This window comes from Salmo salar, chromosome ssa06 (genome assembly GCF_905237065.1).
Source record: "Salmo salar chromosome ssa06, Ssal_v3.1, whole genome shotgun sequence".
NCBI classification, from domain to species: domain Eukaryota; kingdom Metazoa; phylum Chordata; class Actinopteri; order Salmoniformes; family Salmonidae; genus Salmo; species Salmo salar.
The window spans coordinates 29433991-29449336 of record NC_059447.1 but is presented as its reverse complement, the minus strand read 5'-3'; the positions used below and the strand labels follow the sequence as shown (position 1 = coordinate 29449336).

Genomic DNA, 15346 nt, shown 5'->3' with positions numbered 1-15346 from the left:
CTGTTTTAAATCAATAACCTTGGGCAACCAATACACCAACAGAGACCGGTCAACCAGGAAGGTCACTGTCCAATCGCACTACAGCAACTGGACAACAGGGAAGGTAATTGTCTAATCACACTACAGAGACTGGAAAACCAAGGACGTGCTCTGTCCAATCACAATAGACAGACTAGGCAACCAGGAAGGTCACTGTCCAATCAAACAACAGAGAGGTAAGGTAAGCGGTGTGAGGTCACTGTCCCAATCACAAAATGGTGGCTGCATTGCAAGTAAATTCACTGCTCAACATGGACTGGGGAACCAGGAAGGTCACGTTCCAATCACAAAACATTAATCTGGCACCAGTAAGGTCACTGTCCAATCATGTAGCAGAGAGTAGCCAGGCTCCCACTGAGGTCAAAGACGGATAACCAAGGCTACTGCCCAATCTTATGGCAAGAAACAGATGGTTAGTAATGTCACTGTCCAATCAGAGACCCCCTCCAGCTAAACACATTTAACATGTGATGAATGATGTTGACTGAAAGTGCCCCTAAGCACTGGTTTTAGGCCAGATGTTTCTTTGGGCCTATAATGGGTGAGGCTTGTATTTGCTTTGTGACAACTGATTCTGGGCATGCTCTCGGGGGCCTTCTCTCTCTGGAGTGTGATGAATCTCTGGGGTTGTGCCAGTTTGTTAAGAAAAGCCGAAAAGGCAGAAGAGGAGGAGAGGACTGAATGTGTGAACTGTGACACATTGAAACCCAAAAAGCACGTATTTCACACAGGGGATCATAGGAGAGGAGCGTAAATCTCAGCTCATTCACACCTGAGCCTGACTCAGTATGTCTCTCATACAGAATATGTTCAACATCACAGCTTTGCATTATGTCAAAACTAGTATAATATCACACTACCTGCTGTGTAGCGACCATTATGCAGAGATTATGGTAACGTCAGCACGTCCTTTGAAATATTCCACTTTATTTCACATCAGACGTCACTCTTTCTTGAGGGACTTCACTTTTCCTTTCACCGCAACAGAAGCGGTGAATTCGACCAAAGGGCTAAGCAGTTTGGATTAATTTCAGAGTTCAATCAAACATTTGGATGGGTTAAGAAGATTTCATCGTCTCCTCATATGCACGGCTGACTTTCACTCTACAGGCTCTGCAACTGTTACCTTTTAACAGAATTCCTTTGCTATTCGAAGTAATTTTCTGTCAGAAAAACAACAACCTATGTGTTTGAGTGAGAGAAAATGTAAACAAGCAAAGACAGGTTGTGTGAAAATATGCACGATGCAAGAAGAGACAAAGAGAGGTAATCCATGAGGTACAGCTAATGGGATGTTTCAGCAGCATCTCAATGTAGCTGATGGGATCATTTTCTATTAGCTCCCTCTTCTTTTTGTTTTCTTTTACCTGTAGAGTCATCTCAAATCTACCTCTCATTATTTTCAGTAACGTTTTGTTTTCTCCTGAGGAAAAACTACTTATTATGATGTTACACATCTAGTAGCTTAAAAAGCAACAGTGTTTGATTAATTTTACATAATGCATTTTCATAACAATATGATTGTATAGTTTTCTATTTCACTACCTCACTTTAAAAAGCAGAGCTTGGTTCTCTTCTCTTGAGCTCTTTAGGATACTGCCCTTCTCCACTCTACTCTACCATCCTCTCCTCTACTCTACCATCCTCTCCTCTACTCTACCATCCTCTCCTCTACTCTACCATCCTCTACTCTACCATCCTCTACTCTACTCTACCATCCTCTACTCTACTCTACCATCCTCTACTCTACTCTACCATACTCTACTCTACCATCCTCTACTCTACTCTACCATCCTCTCCTCTACTCTACCATCCTCTCCTCTACTCTACCATCCTCTACTCTACCATCCTCTACTCTACTCTACCATCCTCTACTCTACTCTACCATCCTCTACTCTACTCTACCATACTCTACTCTACCATCCTCTACTCTACTCTACCATCCTCTACTCTACTCTACCATCCTCTACTCTACTCTACCATACTCTACTCTACCATCCTCTACTCTACTCTACCATCCTCTACTCTACTCTACCATCCTCTACTCTACTCTACCATCCTCTCCTCTACTCTACCATCCTCTCCTCTACTCTACCATCCTCTACTCTACTCTACCATCCTCTACTCTACTCTACCATCCTCTACTCTACTCTACCATCCTCTACTCTACTCTACCATACTCTACTCTACCATCCTCTACTCTACTCTACCATCCTCTACTCTACTCTACCATCCTCTACTCTACTCTACCATCCTCTACTCTACTCTACCATCCTCTCCTCTACTCTACCATCCTCTACTCTACTCTACCATCCTCTACTCTACTACCATCCTCTACTCTACCATCCTCTACTCTACCATCCTCTACTCTACTCTACCATCCTCTACTCTACCATCCCCTCCTCTACTCTACCATCCTCTACTCTACTCTACCATCCTCTACTCTACTCTACCATCCTCTACTCTACCATCCTCTACTCTACCATCATCTCCTCCACTCTACCATCCTCTACTCTACTCTACCATCCTCTACTCTACTCTACCATCCTCTACTCTACTCTACCATCCTCTACTCTACCATCCTCTACTCTACCATCCTCTCCTCTACTCTACCATCCTCTACTCTACTCTACCATCCTCTACTCTACCATCCCCTCCTCTACTATACTCTCCTCTACCATCCTCTACTCTACTCTACCATCCTCTACTCTACTCTACCATCCTCTACTCTACCATCCCCTCCTCTACTCTACTCTACCATCCTCTACTCTACCATCCTCTACTCTACTCTACCATCCTCTACTCTACCATCCTCTACTCTACCATCCTCTACTCTACATCCTCTCCTCTCCTCTACTCTACCATCCTCTACTCTACTCTACCATCCTCTCCTCTACTCTACCATCCTCTACTCTACTCTACCATCCTCTCCTCTACTCTACTATCATCTCCTCTACTCTACATCCTCTCATCTACTCTACCATACTCTACTCTACTCTACCATCCTCTCCTCTACTCTACATCCTCTCCTCTACTCTACCATCCTCTCCTCTACTCTACCATCCTCTACTCTACCATCCTCTCCTCTACTCTACCGTCCTCTACTCTACATCCTCTCCCCTACTCTAACATCCTCTCCTCTACTCTACCATCCTCTACTCTACCATCCTCTACTCTACCATCCTCTCCTCTACTCTATCATCCTCTACTCTACCATCCTCTCCTCTACTCTACCATCCTCTACTCTACCATCCTCTCCTCTACTCTACCAATCTCTACTCTACTCTACCATCCTCTACTCTACTCTACCATCCTCTACTCTACTCTACCATCCTCTACTCTACTCTACCATACTCTACTCTACCATCCTCTACTCTACTCTACCATCCCCTCCTCTACTATACTCTCCTCTACCATCCTCTACTCTACTCTACTATCCTCTACTCTACTCTACCATCCTCTACTCTACCATCCCCTCCTCTACTCTACTCTACCCTCCTCTACTCTACCATCCTCTACTCTACTCTACCATCCTCTACTCTACCATCCTCTACTCTACCATCCTCTACTCTACCATCATTTCCTCTACTCTACCATCCTCTACTCTACTCTACCATCCTCTACTCTACTCTACCATCCTCTACTCTACTCTACCATCCTCTACTCTACCATCCTCTACTCTACCATCCTCTCCTCTACTCTACCATCCTCTCCTCTACTCTACTCTACCATCCTCTACTCTACTCTACCATCCTCTACTCTACCATCCTCTACTCTACTCTACCATCCTCTACTCTACCATCCTCTACTCTACTCTACCATCCTCTACCATCCTCTACTCTACCATCCTCTACTCTACTCTACCATCCTCTCCTCTACTCTACCATCCTCTACCATCCTCTACTCTACCATCCTCTACTCTACCATCCTCTACTCTACCATCCTCTACTCTACTCTACCATCCTCTACTCTACTCTACCATCCTCTAAACTACTCTACCATCCTCTACTCTACTCTACCATCCTCTACTCTACCATCCTCTACTCTACTCTACCATCCTCTACTCTACTCTACCATCCTCTACTCTACCATCATCTCCTCTACTCTACCATCCTCTACTCTACTCTACCATCCTCTCCTCTACTCTACCATCCTCTACTCTACTCTACCATCCTCTCCTCTACTCTACTCTACCATCCTCTACTCTACTCTACCATCCTCTACTCTACTCTACCATCCTCTACTCTACCATCCTCTACTCTACTCTACCATCCTCTACTCTACTCTACCATCCTCTCCTCTACTCTACCATCCTCTACTCTAACATCCTCTACTCTACATCCTCTCCTCTACTCTACTCTACCATCCTCTACTCTACCATCATCTCCTCTACTCTACCATCCTCTCCTCTACTCTACCATCCTCTACTCTACTCTACCATCCTCTACTTTACTCTACCATCCTCTACTCTACCATCATCTCCTCTACTCTACCATCCTCTACTCTACCATCATCTCCTCTACTCTACTCTACCATCCTCTACTCTACCATCATCTCCTCTACTCTACCATCCTCAACTCTACCATCCTCTCCTCTACTCTACTCTACCATCCTCTACTCTACCATCCTCTACTCTACTCTACCATCCTCTACTTTACTCTACCATCCTCTACTCTACCATCATCTCCTCTACTCTACCATCCTCTACTCTACCATCCTCTACTCTACTCTACCATCCTCTCCTCTACTCTACTCTACCATCCTCTCCTCTACTCTACCATCCTCTACTCTACCATCCTCTACTCTACTCTACCATCCTCTACTCTACCATACTCTCCTCTACTCTACCATCCTCTACTTCTACTCTACCATCCTCTACTCTACTCTACCATCGCCTACTCTACCATCCTCTCCTCTACTCTACCATCCTCTACTCTACTCTACCATCCTCTACTCTACTCTACCATCCTCTACTCTACTCTACCATCCTCTACTCTACCATCCACTACTCTACTCTACTCTACCATCCTCTACTCTACTCTACCATCCTCTACTCTACTCTACCATCCTCTACTCTACCATCCTCTACTCTACTCTACCATCCTCTACTCTACTCTACATCCTCTACTCTACTCTACCATCCTCTCCTCGACACTACCATCCGCTACTCTACCATCCTCTACTCTGCATCATCTCCTCTAATCTACCATCCTCTACTATACTCTACCTTTCTCTCCTATACTCTACCATCCGCTACTCTACTCTACCATCCTATACTCTACTCTACCATCCTCTACTCTACCATCATCTCCTCTATTCTACCATCCTCTACTCTACCATCCTCTCCTCTACTCTACTCTACCATCCGCTACTCTACCATCCTCTACTCTACTCTACCATCCTCTACTTTACTCTACCATCCTCTACTCTACCATCATCTCCTCTACTCTACCATCCTCTCCTCTACCATCATCTCCTCTACTCTACTCTACCATCCTCTACTCTACCATCATCTCCTCTACTCTACCATCCTCTACTCTACCATCCTCTCCTCTACTCTACTCTACCATCCTCTACTCTACCATCCTCTACTCTACTCTACCATCCTCTACTTTACTCTACCATCCTCTACTCTACCATCATCTCCTCTACTCTACCATCCTCTACTCTACCATCCTCTCCTCTACTCTACTCTACCATCCTGTACTCTACCATCCTCTACTCTACTCTACCATCCTCTCCTCTACTCTACCATCCTCTACTCTACTCTACCATCCTCTACTCTACTCTACCATCCTCTACTCTACCATCAACTCCTCTACTCTACCATCCTCTACTCTACCATCCTCTCCTCTACTCTACTCTACCATCCGCTACTCTACCATCCTCTACTCTACTCTACCATACTCTACTTTACTCTACCATCCTCTACTCTACCATCATCTCCTCTACTCTACCATCCTCTCCTCTACCATCATCTCCTCTACTCTACTCTACCATCCTCTACTCTACCATCATCTCCTCTACTCTACCATCCTCTACTCTACCATCCTCTCCTCTACTCTACTCTACCATCCTCTACTCTACCATCCTCTACTCTACTCTACCATCCTCTACTTTACTCTACCATCCTCTACTCTACCATCATCTCCTCTACTCTACCATCCTCTACTCTACCATCCTCTCCTCTACTCTACTCTACCATCCTCTACTCTACCATCCTCTACTCTACTCTACCATCCTCTCCTCTACTCTACCATCCTCTACTCTACCATCATCTCCTCTACTCTACCATCCTCTACTCTACCATCCTCTCCTCTCCTCTACTCTACCATCCTCTACTCTACCATCATCTCCTCTACTCTACCATCCTCTACTCTACTCTACCATCCTCTCCTCTACTCTACCATCCTCTCCTCTACTCTACCATCCTCTACTCTACTCTACCATCCTCTCCTCTACTCTACCATCCTCTCCTCTACTCTACTATCCTCTACTCTACTCTACCATCCTCTCCTCTACTCTACCATCCTCTACTCTAACATCCTCTACTCTACAATCCTCTACTCTACCATCCTCTACTCTACTCTACCATCCTCTACTCTACTCTACCATCCTCTACTCTACTCTACCATCCTCTCCTCTACTCTACCATCCTCTACTCTACCATCCTCTCCTCTACTCTACCATCCTCTACTCTATTCTACCATCCTCTACTCTACTCTACCATCCTCTACTCTACTCTACCATCCTCTCCTCTACTCTACCATCCTCTACTCTACTCTACCATCCTCTACTCTTCATCCTCTCCTCTCCTCTTCTCTACCATCCTCTACTCTACTCTACCATCCTCTCCTCTACTCTACCATCCTCTACTCTACTCTACCATCCTCTCCTCTACTCTACTCTACCATCCTCTACTCTACCATCCTCTACTCTACCATCCTCTACTCTACTCTACCATCCTCTCCTCTACTCTACTATCATCTCCTCTACTCTACATCCTCTCCTCTACTCTACCATCCTCTACTCTACTCTACCATCCTCTCCTCTACTCTACATCCTCTCCTCTATTCTACCATCCTCTCCTCTACTCTACCATCCTCTCCTCTACTCTACCATCCTCTACTCTACTCTACCATCCTCTCCTCCACTCTACCATCCTCTACTCTACATCCTCTCCTCTCCTCTACTCTACCATCCTCTACTCTACTCTACCATCCTCTCCTCTACTCTACCATCCTCTACTCTACCATCCTCTACTCTACTCTACCATCCTCTACTCTACCATCCTCTCCTCTACTCTACTCTACCATCCTCTACTCTACCATCCTCTACTCTACTCTACCATCCTCTACTTTACTCTACCATCCTCTACTCTACCATCATCTCCTCTACTCTACCATCCTCTACTCTACCATCCTCTCCTCTACTCTACTCTACCATCCTCTACTCTACCATCCTCTACTCTACTCTACCATCCTCTCCTCTACTCTACCATCCTCTACTCTACCATCATCTCCTCTACTCTACCATCCTCTACTCTACCATCCTCTCCTCTCCTCTACTCTACCATCCTCTACTCTACCATCATCTCCTCTACTCTACCATCCTCTACTCTACTCTACCATCCTCTCCTCTACTCTACCATCCTCTCCTCTACTCTACCATCCTCTACTCTACTCTACCATCCTCTCCTCTACTCTACCATCCTCTCCTCTACTCTACTATCCTCTACTCTACTCTACCATCCTCTCCTCTACTCTACCATCCTCTACTCTAACATCCTCTACTCTACCATCCTCTACTCTACCATCCTCTACTCTACTCTACCATCCTCTACTCTACTCTACCATCCTCTACTCTACTCTACTCTACCATCCTCTACTCTACTCTACCATCCTCTCCTCTACTCTACCATCCTCTACTCTACCATCCTCTCCTCTACTCTACCATCCTCTACTCTATTCTACCATCCTCTACTCTACTCTACCATCCTCTACTCTACTCTACCATCCTCTCCTCTACTCTACCATCCTCTACTCTACTCTACCATCCTCTCCTCTACTCTACCATCCTCTACTCTTCATCCTCTCCTCTCCTCTTCTCTACCATCCTTTACTCTACTCTACCATCCTCTCCTCTACTCTACCATCCTCTACTCTACTCTACCATCCTCTCCTCTACTCTACCATCCTCTACTCTACCATCCTCTACTCTACTCTACCATCCTCTCCTCTACTCTACTATCATCTCCTCTACTCTACATCCTCTCCTCTACTCTACCATCCTCTACTCTACTCTACCATCCTCTCCTCTACTCTACATCCTCTCCTCTATTCTACCATCCTCTCCTCTACTCTACCATCCTCTCCTCTACTCTACCATCCTCTACTCTACTCTACCATCCTCTCCTCCACTCTACCATCCTCTACTCTACATCCTCTCCTCTCCTCTACTCTACCATCCTCTACTCTACTCTACCATCCTCTCCTCTACTCTACCATCCTCTACTCTACCATCCTCTACTCTACTCTACCATCCTCTCCTCTACTCTACTCTACCATCCTCTACTCTACCATCCTCTACTCTACTCTACTCTACCATCCTCTACTCTACCATCCTCTACTCTACTCTACCATCCTCTCCTCTACTCTACCATCCTCTACTCTACCATCATCTCCTGTACTCTACCATCCTCTACTCTACCATCCTCTCCTCTACTCTACTCTACCATCCTCTACTCTACCATCATCTCCTCTACTCTACCATCCTCTACTCTACTCTACCATCCTCTCCTCTACTCTACCATCCTCTCCTCTACTCTACCATCCTCTACTCTACTCTACCATCCTCTCCTCTACTCTACCATCCTCTCCTCTACTCTACTATCCTCTACTCTACTCTACCATCCTCTCCTCTACTCTACCATCCTCTACTCTACCATCCTCTACTCTACCATCCTCTCCTCTACTCTACCACCCTCTACTCTACTCTACCATCCTCTACTCTACTCTACCATCCTCTACTCTACCATCCTCCTCTACTCTACTCTACCATCCTCTACTCTACCATCCTCTCCTCTACTCTACCATCCTCTACTCTATTCTACCATCCTCTACTCTACTCTACCATCCTCTACTCTACTCTACCATCCTCTCCTCTACTCTACCATCCTCTACTCTACTCTACCATCCTCTCCTCTACTCTACCATCCTCTACTCTACATCCTCTCCTCTCTCTCTTCTCTACCATCCTCTACTCTACTCTACCATCCTCTCCTCTACTCTACCATCCTCTACTCTACTCTACCATCCTCTCCTCTACTCTACCATCCTCTACTCTACCATCCTCTACTCTACGCTACCATCCTCTCCTCAACTCTACTATCATCTCCTCTACTCTACCATCCTCTCCTCTACTCTGCCATCCTCTACTCTACATCCTCTCCTCTACTCTAACATCCTCTCCTCTACTCTACCATCCTCTACTCTACCATCCTCTACTCTAACATCCTCTCCTCTACTCTATCATCCTCTACTCTACCATCCTCTCCTCTACTCTACCATCCTCTACTCTACCATCCTCTACTCTACTCTACCATCCTCTACTCTACCATCCTCTACTCTACTCTACCATCCTCTACTCTACTCTACCATCCTCTACTCTACTCTACTCTACCATCCTCTACTCTACTCTACCATCCTCTACTCTACTCTACCATCCTCTACTCTACCATCCTCTACTCTACTCTACCATCCTCTCCTCTACTCTACTCTACCATCCTCTCCTCTACTCTACTCTACTCTACCATCCTCTCCTCTACTCTACCATCCTCTACTCTACTCTACCATCCTCTACTCTACCATACTCTCCTCTACTCTACCATCCTCTACTTCTACTCTACCATCCTCTACTCTACTCTACCATCCTCTACTCTACCATCCTCTACTCTACTCTACCATCCTCTCCTGTACTCTACTCTACCATCCTCTACTCTACCATCCTCTACTCTACTCTACCATCCTCTACTCTACCATCCTCTACTCTACTCTACCATCCTCTACTCTACCATCCTCTCCTCTACTCTACCATCCTCTACTCTACCATCCTCTACTCTACTCTACCATCCTCTACTCTACTCTACCATCCTCTCCTCTACTCTACCATCCTCTACCATCCTCTACTCTACTCTACCATCCCCTCCTCTACTCTACCATCCTCTACTCTACTCTACCATCCTCTCCTCTACTCTACCATCCTCTACCATCCTCTACTCTACCATCCTCTACTCTACCATCCCCTCCTCTACTCTACCATCCTCTCCTCTACTCTCCCATCCTCTACTGTACTCTACTCTACCATGCTCTACTCTACCATCCCCTCCCCTCCTCTACTCTACCATCCTTTACCATCCTCTACTCTACTCTACCATCCCCTCCTCTACTCTACCATCCTCTACTCTACTCTACCATCCCCTCCTCTACTCTACCATCTTCTACCATCCTCTACTCTACCATCCCCTCCTCTACTCTACTCTACCATCCTCTCCTCTACTCTACCATCCCCTCCTCTACTCCACCATCCTCTACCATCCTCTACTCTACTCTACCATCCCCTCCTCTACTCTACTCTACCATCCTCTCATCTACTCTACCATCCTCTCCTCTACTCTACCATCCTCTCCTCTACTCTACCATCCTCTACTCTACCATCCCCTCCTCTACTCTACCATCCTCTCCTCTACCATCCCCTCCTCTACTCTACCATCCTCTACCATCCTCTCCTCCACTCTACCATCCTCTCCTCTACTCTACCATCCTCTCCTCTACTCTACCATCCTCTACCATCCTCTCCTCCACTCTACCATCCTCTCCTCTACTCTACCATCCTCTACTCTACTCTACCATCCCCTCCTCTACTCTACCATCCTCTACTCTACTCTACCATCCCCTCCTCTACTCTACCATCCTCTACCATCCTCTACTCTACTCTACCATCCTCTACTCTACCATCCTCTACTCTACTCTACCATCCTCTTCTCTACTCTACCATCCTCTACTCTACTCTACCATCCTCTACTCTACCATCCTCTCCTCTACTCTACCATCCTCTACCATCCTCTACTCTACCATCCCCTCCTCTACTCTACCATCCTCTACTCTTCTCTACCATCCTCTACTCTACTCTACCATCCTCTACCATCCTCTACTCTACCATCCCCTCCTCTACTCTACCATCCTCTACTCTACTCTACCATCCTCTCCTCTACTCTACCATCCTCTACTCTACTCTACCATCCTCTACTCTACCATCCTCTACTCTACCATCCTCTACCATCCTCTACTCTACCATCCCCTCCTCTACTCTACCATCCTCTACTCTACTCTACCATCCCCTCCTCTACTCTACCATCCTCTACTCTACTCTACCATCCTCTCCTCTACTCTACCATCCCCTCCTCTACTCTACCATCCCCTCCTCTACTCTACCATCCTCTACTTTACCATCCTGTCCTCTACTCTACCATCCTCTACTGTACTCTACATCCTCTACTTTACCATCCTCTACTCTACTCTACCATCCTCTACTCTACTCTACCATCCTCTACTCTACTCTACCATCCTCTCCTCTACTCTACCATCCTCTGCTCTACTCTACCATCCTCTCCTCTACTCTACCATCCTCTACTCTACCATCCTCTACTCTACTCTACCATCCTCTACTCTAGTCTACCATCCTTTACTCTACCATCCTCTACTCTACTCTACCATCCTCTACTCTAGTCTACCATCCTCTACTCTACCATCCTCTACTCTACCATCCTCTGCTCTACTCTACCATCCTCTACTCTACCATCCTCTACTCTACCATCCTCTACTCTACCATCCTCTGCTCTACTCTACCATCCTCTACTCTACCATCCTCTCCTCTAGTCTACCATCCTCTACTCTACCATCCTCTCCTCTAGTCTACCATCCTCTACTCTACTCTACCATCCTCTACTCTACTCTACCATCCTCTACTCTACTCTACCATCCTCTACTCTACTCTACCATGCTCTCCTCTACTCTACCATCCTCTACTCTACTCTACCATCCTCTACCATCCTCTACTCTACTCTACCATCCCCTCCTCTACTCTACCATCCTCTCCTCAGTTCTGTGCTGTCTGTTCTACTATATTCCATGGACTTGTGTTATAAGCGCACTATCACTTCCGACCTCTAGACTCATCCTTTAAGACATGAAGTCACTGGATGCAGGGCCCTCCGTGACTCACACAGAGGTCATGACCTTTGCTCACTAGCACTGGCATGGACCTTTGCATCACTTCCTACCTAGCGAGGCCAGTGCATCACAGCGTCATGTCTGCCTGGGCCAATATCATCTGTGCTCTCTGCTCATCCAACTGTGTCAAACTGATGCACTAGGGTAAATAGATACTACCAAATACCTTTACCGCTACCGAAGAGGACTGCCTCCCGTGTTTGGCTGTGAGATGGCACTAGAAATACAAGGCCAAGATTGAAGACCTTGTATTAATGTCTATTGACTAAAGGTAATAGCTTTGCTGCTTGCGACTCAGCCTTTAGGTTACTCCAGGCTGGCCTGTAACAGCCCATAGGCAAGCTTTTAGTACAACTATCTGACGTTGGAGGTTTCAATATTCTGTTTATGTCCATACATCATCACATAAATACACACACACACACACACACACACACACACACACACACACACACACACACACACACACACACACACACACACACACACACACACACACACACACACACACACACACACACACACACACTGAAGTCTGCTATGCTGCATGCAGGGCTCTCTGCTGCTCCAGGCCTGCTCCCGCGAGTGTCTAAATTCTCTATAAGATCACACAGGAAACGCAGCGCGAGCACCAAGCTGAGCGAGAGGCCAGTGAGGAACCCTGGGATACTGGTTCCGCTCTCTCCCTGTGCAGACTAGAGCCGGTGGAAGAAGCTGCACATCCATATATGCAGAGCAGCTCACCGGTCGAATACTCAGATGGGCAACATTATCATCACCCACACAGAGCATGTGGATAGCCCTCACTTCATACTTCACTTACATTTACGTCAAAGTCAGTGAGCCATCAGACTATCCTTGTGACTTTGGTTACATATGAGCGTATTCATATTTGCATAATTATGGAAGTCTATCTCATAAAGCCAGAGCCACCGTGCCTTTGATGGGGGGGGGGTGGAGGGGAATAACAATCATTTCAGCTCCTACATGTTTCCCCTGTCTTACTCATACTGTGTGTGTGTGTGTGTGTGTGTGTGTGTGTGTGTGTGTGTGTGTGTGTGTGTGTGTGTGTGTGTGTGTGTGTGTGTGTGTGTGTGTGTGTGTGTGTGTGTGTGTGTGTGTGCGTGTTTCGCCCTATACACCTATACATGCATTCAAAAGTTGGATTTATCTGAGAGCAATGGCTTACATCCCGACAGACATATAAACCCACATACATGCTGTGCACACTGCACACTTACGCGTGAGATAACCTACAGAGTAGGCTACATAGGCTACTATATGCATGCCATAACGCTCGAAGCAATGGGCTATACATTAAATTAGAATAGATTACATTCGCACATCACTGCACAAAATATGCATACAATGTATCTTTGAACCGGACAGTCATACAGTCAGTTAGGTGGCACATAGCTATAGTATAGACTATAACACATACATGACACAAGATCACACAGGATATTATGGTGAGTAGCCTAACCTATATAACGACACATAGGCGTGTATTAACATGACAACAATGAAATATCATCATACCTCTATGTTGTATCTGAGACTGCTCTCTCTCCTACCTGCCCTTTTCATCCAAACACCAGCCTATTTTTTCAGATGTGACGCGTTAAAAATCAACATCCCGCCCTCTACCCCAAGACAGGAAAATGGGCTCAAATACTGCACCTGGGATGGAAGGATACGGCGGAGGGGTAGACTGAGAGGGAGAAATGAACAATATGGTATCTCTCCGCTCCCCTCTCATTCTTTCCTATTTTCTTGTCTTGGAATGTGTTTTCTGTCTTCTCACCCTCGTTTGTTCTTTCTATTTCACTCTCCCCTCCCTCCCTCTCTTTCCCCTGTGCTCGGAATACTAAACAGGCTCCTTCTCCGCTCGCTGACTGTATCGCGCTACCCGTGCTAAAGACATACTGATGTATATGTGTGGTAGAGAGGGGAGAGAGAGCCGAGCAGAGCCCAGGGATGGGAGGGGAAGGTAGAGGCAGTGTGTGAGGAGGAGAGGGGGTGTTGCTGGAGGCGAGGAGACGCGTGGTGCGATGGGGACAGACCACTGTGGCTCGGCCCACCGCCAAAGGGACACGGCGTATGTGCCATGGTGTCCGGGCGAGTGATAGCGCGCAGCACCACGTTAGGATCAAATCATGGTTTCGTGATAATATAATTTCCCTTCATGTGTGTACTGTAGGCCTATCTAACGACGTAACACAACACCCAACACCAAAATAATTGAAAACTATAGCAATGTTGGCAACTGTAGTGGGAAGCATTCGATTGTAGCCTATATGTGGCGTTGCTAATCTTTGTCAACCCGTGGGCAGCCCACGAGATCTTACTAGAATGAGTTTAGACATCGCATAATTTGAGGCTGTGAGTGACTACGCCTCATTACGTAGGCTACCGGCCATTTCAAGTTATGTAGTAAGTCAAGTCATCTCTCTCAATCTGCAAGTTATTCACGGTAGGCTTATTATGGGGTTACTACCTACCGTGTTAACTGTAGGCTGCATTGTATTTATGATTACCCTTTCCTTTTGATTTCATTTACGGTTGAAAATGTGTTTACTGTAGAAAATCACAACTGCCTTGTCCTTTGGCTGGACTAGGCCCGTAGAAGCTGCCTAGATGGCAATGCCTGCTGTCTCAAATAAATGTATCTACACATTATTGATACAGGCAGTTGAAATATAGTGTAGGCCAGGCTATATAAGGTCTGTTTTCCTCTAGGATTCCCAGCCTACAGTCGAAATACGGATTTTAAGCACATCTCAGCATTGCAAGCTATCAAGGGACATAATGTTTTTTAGGTCAAATAATCAGAATACTCAGCCAGGAGCCATGGCTGATGGACTGAAGGAACATGCCAACTTCTTGGGCTGACATCAGATATGATGCTGTATGACTTTATGCAGATACACCTCAATGAGGATGGTTGTTTTTGGGACAAGACACTTAGGCTTGACTAACACTGATAATGATAACCCTCTTTGATCACTATAGCTGAA

At 46.2% G+C, this 15346-nt stretch overlaps 1 protein-coding gene across 2 annotated transcripts in view; it reads right to left on the bottom strand.

Annotated features, from left to right (window-relative positions):
• LOC106593647 (synaptotagmin-C) overlaps positions 1-14298 on the bottom strand; it is a 59160-nt gene extending 44862 nt beyond the window's left edge. Inside the window, exon 1 of one of the 2 annotated variants that reach the window (XM_045720212.1) lies at positions 14010-14298. The gene's annotated coding sequence lies outside the window, so the exon portion shown is untranslated. Of the gene's footprint in view, positions 1-13868; positions 13985-14009 lie in introns of those variants that run through there. The other variant, XM_045720213.1, reaches the window with a different exon arrangement.
• Positions 14299-15346: the final 1048 nt, after the last annotated feature.